General features: G+C 50.6%; 1 protein-coding gene across 11 annotated transcripts in view; it reads left to right on the top strand.

Moving 5' to 3' along the window:
- The window catches only part of disp1 (dispatched homolog 1 (Drosophila)), a 51,343-nt gene that overhangs the window by 13,252 nt on the left and 22,475 nt on the right, over nucleotides 1-15,616 (top strand). For 7 of the 11 annotated variants that reach the window (XM_064340814.1, XM_064340812.1, XM_064340813.1 and 4 more), the window contains 2 exons: nucleotides 3,378-3,437; nucleotides 5,716-5,783. The gene's annotated coding sequence lies outside the window, so the exon portion shown is untranslated. Of the gene's footprint in view, nucleotides 1-3,377; nucleotides 3,438-5,715; nucleotides 5,784-14,974; nucleotides 15,332-15,616 lie in introns of those variants that run through there. The other 4 variants (XM_064340822.1, XM_064340819.1, XM_064340820.1 and 1 more) reach the window with 2 other exon arrangements.

Raw genomic sequence — 15,616 nt, 5'->3', positions numbered from 1 at the left:
GTGATGGAGTGTCCCCTGTACTATCCCTGGGGGAAACGGGAGAGAGACTCTTAACTGGTTTTGGTTTGATGGAGTGGGAGTGTGGAGCAGCACTGTAGGTAAATAACGAAGCGGATTTATGGAGTGTGCTTTTAAAGTTCGGGCTGTTGACGTGCGCACATTAAGGTGTTTAAACGCTCCCCCTCTCGTTTAGCTACCTGAGGAAGTGCCGCTGCCTTGAAGGGGAATTCCCAGCTGAAACACTTCAGCCGTTGTTAGAGTTTGTGTGTCGGTGAGCTGAAACGCATCCGGGGTCTTATTTCTGTGGGCGACGTGACGTCATGCTGCAGGCACAGTGCAGTTTAACACGAGAAGCGTGTCTTCAGCTCGTTACAGTGCTGACCTTGCAGTAGAACCAACTGTAAGTATCCGATATTCCATACAAGTCAGAGGTTTTGCCTTGAATCCCTTGAACAAATCAACTTTGGCCAGTATCGCTAAGGAGAGAAATCAATCATTTATCTAGAGGACATTCAGAGCAGCCTCAAAAGTCCAGAATGCAACAGTGTGGCTCCTCAGGGGATTGGGGGCATGGCCACGATTTCCTAATTGCGTTTTAGCCTTTTAGCTAATTTCTGCTAGCTGGCTAGCTGACGTCAATATCAATCTAACTGGCTTTGTACGCCGCACCCCTTCCCCTCAGTGGGGTGTGGTGAAGGTACTTCTGGGTAATGTAGGAAAATGACACACTGGAGCAGATCCAGAAGAAATAAAGTGAAACACATCACTCGTATCTGAGAATAGTCCCTGGAGAGAACATGGCTGCTACATGTTTGGTAAGGATGTGAGTGTTCCAGCCTGGAATTTTCCTTTAAGCGGGAATGTGTGTCCCCCCCCCCCCCATGGCCCATCCCGAGAGTGTGCGCTCGTTTGCCGTTCCGTGATTGCACGGGTCCTGAAACGTTTCGGGTCTGCTGACGCACCCCGTGGAGGGGTCCGTCCCGCGTGGGTCTGGTTAGGGGGCTGTTTCTCATCCCAGTTCCAAACTGAGCTCTCCTCTCCCGTTTCCCGGAATTGTGATTTTTTACATGGTGATGACCCAAGATATTGGGGGGGGGGGTTTGTGTTTGTGGACGTTGCCAAATGGTTCCTCTCCCTTGATAAGCTGGGGAGGCAGAGGGGTTGCCTGAGTGGGCCTATGAGAACCAGATGTCCACTCGCTGTCTCTTTCTTTCACTATCTTTCTCTCTCTGTGTCTCTCTCTGTCTACCACTCGCTGTCTTTCTCTCTGTCTGTCGTTCTGTCCTGGGACGGTCAGGGAGTGGGTGGGGTTACACCCACTCTCCTCCGAAATGCTGCCCTGCCAGCTGCTGCTTCCTTTTCACTGCGCAGTCCTCTGGCTAAGCTGCGCAGTCCCCCGGCTGAGCTGTGCAGTCGCTGATGTCATGGTGCACTATACTGCGTAGCCAGCGTAGACGGCCTGCAGGTGCCTGCGTGCCCAGAGGGGGCGCTGGTGAGTGATGAGTCCTGGCAGTCAGACCCCATGCTGGCACCATGGTAACCATCACCAGCGTTGCCATGGCATCATTCAAAGGAAGAATAACGTAGCATGGCACCGGTCAGCAGGTGAGGGGCGGGAGTGATACTTTTTTGGTACTTTTTTGGTATCTCCTCCGTCGAGGTTCCAAGCGAGCTGAGGCGATACCATAAGGTGACGTGAAAACACTGCAGACCACTGATTGGTCAGAGCAACGCGCTTCATGCGGCATCGCTAATGACAACCAGCTACATTGCCGGGGTACTATCTGCAGTGGAAAACAAAGTACCTGGTACCAAAAGCGAGTCGAGTCGAGCCGGTACCATGCGGTGGAAAAGCTGCTTTAGTCCGTTTGGAGCTGCCCTTGGAAACAACACTGCCTTAGATTTTAAGACTTTAATTGGGTACCTCCCCAAAGTAGATTTCTAAAAAGAAATTAAGACTTTTTCTGAATGGATAACTATTTAGATAGGGGAAGTGTCTTATTTGTGGCTGATGGGATTTTGTTACCATGGCGAGGGGGCAGAAATGTGCCCCTGAGAGGGGTGTGGGGTGTGGGGGGGGGCGGTCAGGGCTGTGGAATTTGGCTGTTTGCTGGGTGGAGGATCTCAGCTGAACGAGGATAACGGGGAGATCATGGAGTGTTTACACCTCCACAGAGCAGGAGGAGCACAGGCACCTCCACAGAGCAGGAGGAGCACAGGCACCTCCACAGAGCAGGAGGAGCACAGGCACCTCCACAGAGCAGGAGGAGCGCGGGCACCTCCTCAGAGTCAGGAGGAGCACAGGCACGTCCTCAGAGCAGGAGGAGCACAGGTACCTCCTCAGAGACAGGAGCACAGATACTCAGGATTAGGAGAACCCCTCTGTCCATCTCTCCAGCCGCTGAAGACTCAACCTGCTAAACTGAACTAAAACCATCTGCCTCTGCAAGGGGTCTGCCTGCACTGTGCTGGAGGGACGCAATGACATGCCTATACACACGTGTGTGTGAGTGAGTGTATGTCAGTGTGTGAGTGAGTGTTTGTGTGTGTGTGTGTGCGTGTGTGTGTGCATGTTTGTGTTTGTGTGTGATTGTGTGCGCTTGTGTACATTGTTCAATGTTCATTGCTATGCAGTGAACATACTGAAGTGGTTTGGGTGAGATGGCTTTTTTGTGGGGGGCAGGGGGATGATTGACAGGGTGCACATGGAGTTCAGGTGTAGGTGGAGACCGGTCGGGGTCCATGTGGTAAACAGGCATCGGGCTCATTTGGTCCCCCCCCCCTGCAGAGGTGAATCCCCCCCCCCCATGCCTCCTGATCCGGGGGGGTGCTGATGTGAAATGACGGGTCTGGAAGATGAGCTGACAGGAATAGAGATGCAGGGCTCATCGCGATAATGAGAGAGGGAGAGAGAGAGAGAGAGAAGGAGAGAGAGAGAAGGGAGGGAAAGAGCGTTTGCACTGTCCATACACCCTGCTCTCTCCAACTCGCTTAAACTTATCTGCTTGTTTCTGTGAATTAAAGTGTGCATAAATACATGTGTTTGTGTGTAACTGTGTGCGTGTGTCTGTCTGTGTATTGGTATTAATGCATATGCTGTAATAAACATAATGTTGTAACATGCATACATATGCACAGGGATTATCTCACTGGCACGGGAGCTCACACTTTTCTTTCCTGGTCTCCACCACGTTTCATCGCTGTTAAATTATTTCCATGGTAACCTCATTTTTCCCATGTTGCTGATTATAAACAAAATGTCTAAAATAAATTTATGAACCCATTTTACAGTGAGGAAGGATGGAGGTTATCTTTTCTTGATGACCGTTTCTGTATCTCTGTCTTTTATTAATGGATATTTTTTATTTGTTTTTCAGACGGAAGATTACTCATGACAAGCTGTACGTGATTCTTCAGCAGACCACTCACCCCCTCAGGTATGCGTGATTTTTTATTTTTTCTTGACTATTAGCTGCGTTCTCCGGTAACCACAGCAAACAGTCCTGCAGCATGATGCTGTTTTATGTCTTCGCCTGTCCGAAGCTCGCTGGGGAAATAACAGACTTTTTCTGAGACTGGATTTATTTTCACGTCCGCAGCTAATGGCTCTCTACTCCTCCTCTAATACGCTCCGCATGTTTCCTGCTGCAAAGGGCCCAGGATGAACATGTAAAACGCAGACCGTGCTTAATATTAATAAATTAATAACAAACTCCTGCTCGGGAAGTGGCCGGCGTGTAACGCTGTGTCAAACCACGTCTTCGCCACGTCCAGCCATATATTACGGTGTTTATTTCTTTACAGATACTTAGCGTTAAAGAGGATTGATGGCTTTCAGTTGGAGATTCGCTACTTTCTCTGCATTCGTGGAGGAGTGGAGCGACGGATTGTGTTTCCTGGAGCACCTGCTTGTGTTTTTCAGGAGTGTTTCTGTTAAGCTGCTCTTACTCTTATTGAAGTTGCGTAGCCGCAGCTCAGACAGTCGTGGATGTGGAGTTTCTGGGTGCGGGGGTTGAGCATTAGCCGGTGTTGGGGTAGAGTACCTGTTGACAGGTTTGGGAAACGGAATACAGAAACAGTTTTTTTGTAAAATATAGCCGATCTTATCTGTGATCGGGTCAGTCAGCGACGCTTTAAAAGTGCTTCTTGGCCGCGTTTGATTTACGAGGCTCCTGAGTGCCCGCGGTGTTTTGGTTTTTGCCGGGTAATCTGGGGAGCGGTTGGAGTCGGAGTTCGGATTGGGTTCCAGACGCACTCGTTCGAGTCGTGAACGCCGAGGTCTCTCCTTGGCAGAGGCAGCTGTTGTCGTCGGCCGAATTTGGCTGAAGGCTGAACGGTGTCATTAGTGCTCGTAAACCTCCCTCTGTCGAATGACCGCATATCCAAAAAATCCTGCGCAGGCCTGTGTCTGGCGTGAGGTCTTACAGACTGCGCTGCGGCCCCATTTCACTAAAGCAGGGCGTCCAGATGTGGCTTCTTCCCCGTACCGGGCGAGTCACCGATATTAATGTGCCAACCTTTGTTTCGCCTCTACATGTGATTTCCCCCATGAATCTGTTCTCTAATGCGATTGTTTCCCCCCTAAAAAATTACATTTTTCAATCCTGGTAAGGGTGCTAAATGGGCTTTGGGAAGGGGGGGTATTGTTTATTTGAGTAGGCGCTCGATGTCCTGGCAGTGAAGCGGGATGTGAGTGAAAGCTGTTCTCGTGTGGTTTGGGGGGGGGGGGGGGGGGGCTGGCGGTGATACCTTCTGTTTGGTTCCAGCTCACTTTAATCCGTGTAACTGATTCGGTTGCAGAAGGTGTTGGAAAGCATCCCTCTCTCAGCGCTCGCCAGAATCAGCGTTCTCTCTGCGTTCTCTGCGTTCTCTCAGCGTTCTCTCAGCGTTCCCTCAGCGTTTCCTCAGCGTTCTCTCAGCGTTCTCTCCCCTCTCCCCATGGGGTGCACCTGAGAGGTGGTGCGGGGGAAGAGGGGGTGCTACAGCGGGACGGGGGAAGAGGGGGCTCTGCGGTGGGACGGGTGGAGAGGTGCTCTACAGCAGGACGGGCTCTTCATAAAGGAACCGAAGCGATCTTCACATTGACCCGGCGACCTTATTAACGACGCAAGAGTGGCGGGGGGGGGGTGTTTGGTGACCCCCAAACTTTCCGGGGTCGAGGTGTTTCAGGCAGGGAGCTGCCATTAACTTAAAGGATGCGGGGGCGGGGGGCAGGGGGCGGGGGTGGGGGGCTGCTTTTAAAACCACAGGAAACCTGTCATGTTTTTTTCTTTTTTGCCCAATTAAAATGATTTTTCCCCCTGTGTGCACTGATGCTCCAAGCCTGTGTGTGTGTGTGTGTGTGTGTGTGTGTGTGTGTGTGTGTGTGTGTGTGTGTGTGTGTGTGTGTGTGTGTGTGTGTGTGTGTGTGTGTGCATGTGTTTCAATGTATATTTTTACTGGTAACTTGCTTTCCTCAGCAGAAGAGAGTACAATATGATATTAATACATAAATACACGATACACATTTGTCTCAATGTTGTTTCATTAATCTAGCATGGTTGCAGTGGCAAATCTGTCATGATTGAAGGCATTTGTCTTTGCTTAGCCTCACAGTACTACAGGAGAGCCATTGACTATTTTACACCCTACAGGCCTCACAGTACTACAGGAGAGAGAAAGAGTTTCTTTTGTGGGCTATTTTTAATTTTAGTTTTGTGATTTTGTTCCCTGCAGTTGATCACCTGTGAAGACTGCAGATCAGAGCACATGACCAGCATCGACGGGGAGGCCCAGTTGCCTTGGTAACGGTTAAGATGACCTCCCTTGACCCTGTTTGATTGGCAGGCCACTAGTGGCTGCTGGTGTTTGTGTGTGAAACTGAACATTGTGTAGTGGCAGGGGTTAGTTCCTCATCGGTGATCTGTAGCCCACCAGGGCCAGTTTGAACCTCTGCTTGCATGCTGGTCGCTAGAAGAGGACAGCCCTTAGATTTAAGTAACGTTGCTTTAATGTGCTTCCTGATGTACCTGTAGCTACCTGGTTGTTTTAGTTCGTCTTGCTCGTCTTTGTCCCGCTGACCTCCTCGTTTGTTTGAGCGGGACCCATCGCCTCGTTTGTCGCGGGGTCGTGAGTTAGCGGTTGCTCTGAGAGTGAGGGGGATTGTGGGAAGGGAACGCGATGGTCCTGGAGGCGGATGGCCTGGTCTGGCAGAGATATTTTTACATCATCGCTGTGTGTTCTGTCACGATAAAGCAGGATTAAAGATAAATAAAATGGCTGTTCACACAGAAATAGGCTGTATATTTATATGTTATGTATGTATAAGTAGACCTTGTATATTTAAAATAGTGTGTCTATCTGTGTAAAAATACTGAAGTGTATTTTTGTGTGTGTGTTTATTTTCCTGTTGCATAGCAGAGATGATTGACTGACATGTGGAGTTGTAGACGAGCAGAAGCGTGGTGTTGATTGTGTACTGACTGACTGTGTGAACTGCAACTGAGCCGTTACTGAAATATTCCCGCAGACACCCCCCCCCCACCATCCACCCACTCCCCTCCAGCACCTACTCCGCCCCCCCCACCCCTGTAGGCCCCCCCTTCTTTTGCTTGCTTGTCCAGACATGCTCTCCGAAGTTAAACATTTCTTGTTGCTACAGCTATGTAAGGTATAATGACCCCCCTCCCCCATCACCGCCAGACCCGCCCCTCCCTTATATCCTCTGATCTACCTGATGGAAACGTTCCTTATTTAAATGAGCCCTTTTACCAGACCGCTCCTTATGCAAATTAACTTCTTTTGGGTTGTTGTTTGGGGGGGGGAGGGGGGCGGGGGTTGAGCAGGTGGCGTATTGAAGGAAGTCTGTCTGTCATCGCTGAGGAATTTTTTTTCCGGAAGGTTCCGCATTGAGCGGGGGGGAGGGGGGGTAGCCTGTGGAAATGTTGTGCTCAGAGAGCGGGGGGGGGGGGGGTAGAAGTGGGCTGTCTGGCTTTTTGTTGCATCAGTCTAAAATACTTTTCTCGTGAAACGTGCTGGTTTATCAGTGTGCTGTAATGCAGACGGGCTCTGTGTTTGTGAGCGGCGTGAGCAGCTGTGCTGGCTGCTGCAGACGGGCTCTGTGTTTGTGAGCGGAGTGAGCAGCTGTGCTGTAATGCAGACGGGCTCTGTGTTTGTGAGCGGAGCGCGCAGCTGTGTTGGCTGCTGCAGGCGGGCTCTGTGTTTGTGAGCGGAGCGCGCAGCTGTGCTCGCTGCTGCAGACGGGCTCTGTGTTTGTGAGCGGAGGGAGCAGCTGTGTTGGCTGCAGACTGTGTTGGCTGTGTTTGTGAGCGGAGCGCGCAGCTGTGTTGGCTGCTGCAGACGGGCTCTGTGTTTGTGAGCGGAGCGCGCAGCTGTGTTGGCTGCTGCAGACGGGCTCTGTGTTTGTGAGCGGAGCGTGCAGCTGTGTTGGCCGCTGCAGACGGGCTCTGTGTTTGTGAGCGGGGAGCGCAGCTGTGTTGGCTGCTGCAGACGGGAGGTGTTGATGGTAAACAGAGCTCTGCTGAGCTGCCATTCTTACGGTGGGCTGGCCTCTTTGATCCGTCCCATTGTGAGCCCCCCCCCCCCCCAAACCGCACCCAGAACTCTGCAGTAATGCGGCCCTTTTATTTGCTTAATGAACGGGGCCGGGGTGGGGGCAGAAACGTTAGCGCACAGTTGTGTACTCAGCTCTGGTACTCTTGAAGCTCACGCACGTCCACTCCTCTTTGCTGTGGAACCTGGCCTGTGTGAGTGTGTGTGTGCACCCGTGCGTGTGTGTGTATATTTGCATGTGCCTCATACGAAAAGGAAGTTGGTCAGGGAGGGTTGTGGTGTCTAATTTTACAGTTCCATTAACTGGCTTTTAGTCTGTAAATCTGAAAAAGTATCGATCTCCAGGTGTGCAATTACAGGTTTTGACTGTACTTGAATATTAATAAATAATAGATTAAAAATATTCAGGTTAGGAAGTCTGACATGAATCCACCACAGCAACCTGACAGATACACTGCTGTTTCATAGCTGTTATGTTTACCTGGTTGCCATGGTTTTGTTTAAATGTAATTTCTCTTCCTGGCTGATATGGCTGGTAGGGCTGTGGGCTGATACTATGCGGGACACGCTGCACTTCCACGGCTGGGTAACTACTGAGGCCATTTAGGACTATCAACCTTTGATCAGGGGAACTAGAGCAGTGCCCCTGCCTGGGACTTGAACCCACAACCTTCTGGCTTACAGCTGTGGCAAAAAGAAGCTGCAGAATGTACCTGTTGAGGCAGCTAGTCCCAAAAGCCCACACCATGGGGGAAATTTTCATTAGGCCTTAAAATGGAAGCCTGAATTTAAAGGGTTAAGAACGCAGGCAGGTCCTCTGAGTGCTCGGCCCGTCTCCCACGGTTCACACCTGCGCAGGCACTTACACGGCCAGCTTCCTGCTCTCAGGACCCCACCTCACTTCCTCCACCGTGTTCTACGGGCACCTTTACTCACTGTTCCCCCAGCTGTCAGGTAGTCAGGTGTGATTTGCATGCCCTGTGCCACCGCATACCCAGATTTCCGCCAGGATTTGAGCGGCTAATAGATCTGGTTTCACTTCCTGTTGGCTGCAGAACTACAGTCCGATACAGCAGTGCTGCGTCCGTACGTTTTTTTACGCTGAATCTGGTCATGTCTTTGCCCTTAACTGTAGTGGGCTTCGGAAGCATTTGAGTGTAGTTGGATGGGGGGGGATGAACTGTGTGCTCGTTCAGATGTTGGAACCCATGTGTTAGACTGCAGCTTCTTACTGGACGGGCCTAAGCCTCAGATGGGGGGGGGGGATCCCGGAGTCATCCAACCCCCCTTAGGCCAAGTGATTGGAGTTCCAGAAAGGAGTGGTTCAGCCTCCTCCCCCCCCTGGGCACAAAGGGGGGGGGGTCTCTCAGTCTTCAGTCTTCTTTTGGGGAGCTGGGAAGAGTAAATATTTAGTGTGGATGCAGCGCAGTAGCAGAGCGTGGAGCACAGCCTCTCTGCACCTCCTGCGCACAGCTTCTCTGCACCTCCTGCGCACAGCTTCTCTGCACCTCCTGCGCACAGCTTCTCTGCACCTCCTGCGCACAGCTTCTCTGCACCTCCTGCGCACAGCTTCTCTGCACCTCCTGCGCACAGCCTCTCTGCACCTCCTGCACACAGCTTCTCTGCTCCTCCTGCGCACAGCTTCTCTGCACCTCCTGCGCACAGCTTCTCTGCACCTCCTGCGCACAGCTTCTCTGCACCTCCTGCGCTGAGACACTCGTCTGAAAGAAACGGAAGAAAATTCTGGGTGGGGAGGGTGTGTAGTGCGGGGGGGGGTGAAATAGGCATCTTTTCTGCATTTGAGGGTGAAGTTTTGACCATAAATGTGGAACTGTTTTAGGAAAAAAAAGTGAGAGAGAGAGAGAAAGGGGAATGGCCAGCGGGCTTAAGTATCTGAGCCAATTGAAGCTTGTGAGAAGAGGTACTTTCTAATGTTTGGAAAACTACTTAAATGCCATTATGGCATCCACTCCCCACCCCCCCTCCCTGTCCCCCGCACCTCCACCCCCACCCCATTTGCTAATGTGATTGTGTGACAGTTGTTTCTCTTCACTTGTCTCGCTTCTGTGCGTCTGTTCAGCTCCGCGTCTGTTACAGCACGCAACGGTGTTCGGTTGCACGTTCTGAAGTTTAATTCTCTTATATACACACACACGCACTGACTGGCTGACACACACATACGCGCATGCACGAGCCGTGCGAAATTACTGTACCGCGAAGTTGGAGTGTACGGGCTTGCAAAGCAAGAAACTTATCTAGATCAGTACGGTGATTTACTGTAACTCGTAAATCCTCCTAATTTACCGCTATAATTACTTTTATAAAGGTGTGAAATGAACCGACCAAAGGCATTGTATCGACAGAGATGAATGGGCGACCTCTTTTCCCCGTTATTATCCTGATTTTATTAGCTCTGAGCTCGTTCGGTGCTCGCGACAGGCACGGCCAGACCGCGTGCGAGACTGCGCGCGGCGATCACGGAGACGGGTTACAAAGAACAGACCGCGGGAGAGCGTACAGCGCGTTGTGAAATTCCGAGCTTACGGTCCCGGCCAGTAATTTTTGTCGAATAGGAAAATACATAAAAATGATCCGTTTTAAGAGACGATAAATCATCGGAGGCCATGGAAGTTAACCAAATACATTTACGCAATTTTACAACAGCAAAAACAATTTCCGAATTATGACTGTAAAATTAAAACATATGTTTTAGAAAGAATTAATTATTCTTTCTGTGAGACAATTAGATTGTTTCAGGAGTGGGTCAGCACCAGTGGAACACGTCAGGAAAATGTGTGTATAGGCAGCCGTTCTTTTGCAGCTTTTTATTAAGTAGCGTTAACTGTCATGAGCTATAAAGCCACGTTTCGTAGCTAGAGTTCACTGGATCCAGCGTTCAGAGACTGAGTTAACACAATGAAGTGGCAGGAGGGCACCTCAAACCCATGCCAGCTGTTTTTTGGCTGGCCCAACCTTCAGGAGCCCCTCTGCCAGCTTAAGGTGGCTCTCGCTTATGGAGTGCTTCTGGGGTGGGGGGTGGGGAGGAGGAGGAGGGGGGGGTCCTCATTATAATTTGGAAAGCGGCTTGTGGGGAATGCTGGCTGACCTGGCCTGTGATGTAACTCGGTAAGTCTGTCACTAATAATTTCCCTCCTCCGGATTCACCCACATCCTTGCAATGGGCCCCATCACTTCAGGGTGTGGAATTTTCCACACACACACACTCGCACGCACGCACACTCGCACGCAGCACGCACACAGTACGCGTGCCACCACACACGGTACGCTCGTGCACACACACACACGCACACTCAACGACACTCAGCACACACACACCACAACACATCTCCAGGACACACCGACACACACACACTCACACTCAAGCATGTGTCCTCCTAATGTGCTGAGTTTTGATTGAGTGTGTAATAAACGTTGCAGGTGTTCTGTGATCAGCGCTCTGTGCACCTGTTTAGCTGTAATGAGTTAAGAGTGATTCGTTAAAAAACCCTTCAGTTACCTCGGCAACACCGGGCTCCTGTTCGCCTTTCATAATTTTGCATTAACATTCGTTTTTGAGTTCATTAATGCTGGTGAAATACTCGTGTGCACAGTGTGTGTGTGTGTGTACGCATATACTGTATATTAATATTACAGCTCATACTGTGATGCATTGTGTGTGCATGCACATTGTAAAATATCTCCTCGTATTACATGCGGGTGGATTGATGAGGATGGATGAGGTTTTTGTGGGGGGGGGTTTAAGCACCTGTATGCCCCCCCCCCCCGCACTTTAGACAGGCATCCCCTCAGTGCTCCTGGTACTGGATCACTTTCCGGCTGATGAATGGCTTTGTTATTGGCTGGGGGCCGTGGGGCGGAAACTTCAGAGACGAGGTGTTAAGTGGGGGGGGGGCTGTCAGGGAGGAGTCCGTCCGTCTGTCTCTTACAGGAGAACCAGCCCGGGTTCGGGGGACCGGGTGGGGGGGGGGTGTCCCCATCCCCCCCCCCCCCCCGTTGCATCAGAGCCCCCATGAGTCTTGTGAAGGACAGGAGTACACGGGGGCGTATATCTATAGCACAGGATTGTCAAAGAGTGCATTCATCCCCCTGCCCCAACCTGGCGGGGGCGGGGGTGGGGGTGGGGGTGGGGGTAGGGGGGGTGGGGCAAGGGGGCAGGGGGGGCTCTTCACTTTGTCGTCTCCGCTCCTCGGCAGCGCCCTGGCACGCCCGCATTTGGCGATCAGAACGCCCTGCTGTGTGTGTCTGCTCTTCTGGCGGTGGGGAGGTGCAGGGGTGGTGGGAGGGTGCAGGAGGGTGTATGGGGTGGGGAGGGTGCAGGAGGGTGTATGGGGTGGGGAGGGTGCAGGAGGGCGTGTTGGGGTGGGGAGGGTGCAGAGGGTGTTGGGTGTGGAGGGTGCAGGAGGGCGTATGGGGTGGGTGATGGTGCGGAGGTTGTGGGGTCGGGATGGTGCAGAGCGTTGTGGGTTGGAGGGTTCAGGAGGGTGTGTGGGGTGGGGAGGGAGCAGGAGGGTGTATGGGGTGTGGAGGGTGCAGGAGGGCGTATGGGGTGGTTTCTGGGCGATTTTCATTGGAGGTCATGGGATTTAAAATAAGTGTTTTTCCTGGTGCTTCTAAGAGTATGAGGTGGGTATGGCGTAGAGAGTGAGGTATGGCGAGTGAGGTAGAGAGAGACCTTGACGCATTGGTGTCCTTGGGAGCAGCTGTGGGCCGGGTCTCTCGGTCTCCATGGTGACCGGGACCCGAGCTCCCGCCCCCCCCCAGCGCTAATGTGGGTTTCTCGTTCATTTCACCGCGGGCTGAACTCGCTGCCTCGTCTTCCTCGTGAGGAAGTCCCGGCGCTTAAGCTGAATTAAATGTTATGGGTTTGAATCCCGGCCAGCGGGCCTACTTACGCTGCGCTCAGTCTGGTTCGGCTCTTAAGGAAATTAACACCCGGGCCTGGAAGAGCAGCCGTACTGAACTGCTAATGTCTGTGTTTAAATGGGCAGTATAAAGCACAGCCGCTCTGATGGCGGACTCTGTGGAAGCATAAAGTTTGCGTTTAGGTGCCCTGGAGCGTTGCTCCTCGGTAACTGATAACCCGGCATCTGCACAGTAACCATCGCATACCCCTTAATATAGGGGGGAGGAGACCCCCCCCCCCCAGTATGTATCACATCACGTGACACTCAGATACTTGAATCGCTGCTCAGAGGTGCGTGTGTGTGTGTGTGTGCATGCGTGCTTCTGTGTGTGTGTGTGTGTGTGTGTGTGTGTGTGTGCATGCGTGCTACTGTGTGTGTGTGTGTGTGTGTGCGTGTGAGTGAGTGTGTGTTTACCCTGGAGGACAGGCTAAATCCGCTCAGGTTAAGTTGGGCTGGGGTGTTGAGTTCTCGGGGTTCCCTGTGGGTTTTTCGGGGCGTAGATCAGCTGTGCGATGTCCGTCCTCGCCCGGCTCGGGTGTCGCCACAGGAACCGTAACTCCCAGCCCACGCCCCCCATAGGGGCTGCGAGATCGCATCCTAAACCTGTTCTATAGCCGCTACTGTAATGCAGTCTTACTCTTTCCTTTTTGTTTTTAATTTTTTTATAAAACCTGAAACAGGCTGGACCATGTTTTCATTTAGAGCTGGAAGCCTGTTGTGTTGTATGTAGTTGTATTCATTTATTTTTAAAAGTCTGTTTGTGAATGCTTGTGTTCTTGGAATGAGCAAGTGTGAACCAGCTTGAGTTTTGCCCTCAATGATTGATTAAAATGCAGTTGTGCTGTATTTATGCGTTATTTTAAACATAAACCTGTACCCCACCCCTCCCCTTTTCTGGAGAATTCAATTTTATTTTTGTGTGAGAAATGGCAGTTTATTTCTGAACAGCTATGGACAAACAGTAAAAAACATTTGGCGAAGAAAACCAGTTTTGTTTATGCTTATGTTTTATTAATGTATGGGCTTTTAGTTGTTTCTCTGGTACAGAATAGTCCTGGGGCATTTTCAGCACCCATATTTGGGCTTTTCCACTTTCCCAACTGATATGTGTTCCCCTTATTGGACAAATCCTTGATTTCAAAATTTTAATTTAGAAATTATTAATTACATTTTCAGTTTATTTGACAGAGACAGTGCACATTAATAACATGTCTGTGGGTGTGCCAGAGTTAGCCAGGGAGGCTAACTCCCCTCGGTAGTCCCTGGGCTGCTGGGATTTGGCCTGGTTCTGGGCTGCTCCCCTCCTGCCCCTCTCCTGCCCCCCTCAGCTTGATGAATCGGGGGGATCAGTGGTAGGACAGTGCGCTTTGATGAGCTTTATCCCGTTATCGAGTTCTCTTTGATGTTGTCTCCAGGAGTCGGACACCTTGCGTTATTTCAAAGGGGCATCTTTAGCTTGGACCACATGACCCTGGCAGCTGAGCGCGTGATTGGTTGGTTTCGGCAGGTCGTGCTGGATGATGACATGTTTAGCGTTAAGTGTAGTAATCCCCTGTAGGATTGAGCTTAATCTGCACTGGTACTACGCTTCAACTGTAAAGCTCTTTACTGTGCCACCGAGCCAGAAACACTGCCTTTTATCTCCTTTAATGTGTAAATATGTACGTATCACACCACAGAAATTAAGCGTGTTATCATTTAATCATTCAGTAGATTTATGTGTGATTTTAGTGGTTGAATTTCACTTCCATTAAGGGAAGTACCTCTTAACAGTGTGGAAGCTCACGTGTGATTTTAATGAGAGGTTAGATGAGTTTGGAAGTTACTAGTGTAGGTTTGGGCTTTGAGGGGTTAGATAAAAGCTTGAAGTAAAAATATTAGGCATGATGTACTTTCTCCAACTGAATGTTATGTACTTGAAAATAAAATGGTAAATGGACTGCATTTATATAGCGCTTTTATCCAAAGCGCTTTACAATTGATGCCTCTCATTCGCCAGAGCAGTTAGGGGTTAGGTGTCTTGCTCAAGGACACTTCGACACGCCCAGGCCGGGGTTTGAACCGGCAACCCTCCGACTGCCAGACAATCGCTCTTACCTCCTGAGCCATGTCGCCCCAAATAAAAATTAAATCTCATGAGTGTTTGCAGTCTTCCCAATTTCTTTTAGACGTGTAACTAATTCAGAATTTCTCAGCGAATCTCCAGTGTGATGCTAAATGCGGGACGGACGTGTGCAACAGTTTCGGCAGAAATTCTTGGAAGACAGGCAGGGAGGAGAGCCGTGACGGGAAGGAAAGTGTTCCAGCGGGTTATTAAGTTAAACACACAGCAGGCGGGCTGGCGTGCCCAGCGCGCCCTGCTAGGGGTCTGTAATTAGGGAGGGGGTGGGGCTGGAGGGGGCGGGGCTGTAATGACAACCTCAAAGATAAAAAGGTTAAGAGCCAAAAAAATAAATTCCAAACTCACTGATTACTCTGCCTGGTGGGTGAAGTTTTGCCAGGAGGTGTATTCACGACTATCACATCATTTTGGAGAACTATCATGGACTGGTTGTCCCGGATTTAATGAGCGTGGGGTCGATCGAACCGTCACCGTCTGTGCTGGTAAAATCGTTTGTAGAGAAGCTGCCTCCTGTCGATGCGGAGCCAGATTTGCGTGCGCCAGTGTGCTGTGCTGTTCTTCCTCTGCCTCCTGCTTTCGCTCATCTGCTGCAGTTACCCAATCATGAGGAAATATTTAACATTCTGCCAAACTGAGTGAGGGATTGTGGGTAAAGAATACCATCACTAACCGAGTATTCCTGCGCATGCTGGAGTAAGAACGCTGCTCAGGAGGGTGTCTGTCTGAGCTCCAGGTGAGGCACGGGTGTTTGTAATCCTTCGTAAGGTAAACTTGGCTTCAGTGAGTATCTATCACAGGTAACACGTACAATTTCTGCATGCTGAATTTCCCTGAACAAAGAGAGTATTCCCAGGCTTGTAAACCATTGTAATGAATAACCATGTCTTGCTATCTACAGTACTTTTCTAAGCTTTCTAGAGCTTTGAAAAATAATTTTGGTGATTGATGTTGTAGTAAGTCTCCATCTTGCTATGAACATTTCGCAACAAGCATTTATAGATTTTCTTGCGTTGGTTTA

The sequence above is a fragment of the Anguilla rostrata genome, chromosome 6 (genome assembly GCF_018555375.3).
Source record: "Anguilla rostrata isolate EN2019 chromosome 6, ASM1855537v3, whole genome shotgun sequence".
In the NCBI taxonomy this organism is placed as follows: Eukaryota; Metazoa; Chordata; class Actinopteri; order Anguilliformes; family Anguillidae; genus Anguilla; species Anguilla rostrata.
This window is presented reverse-complemented; position numbering and strand designations above follow the sequence as displayed.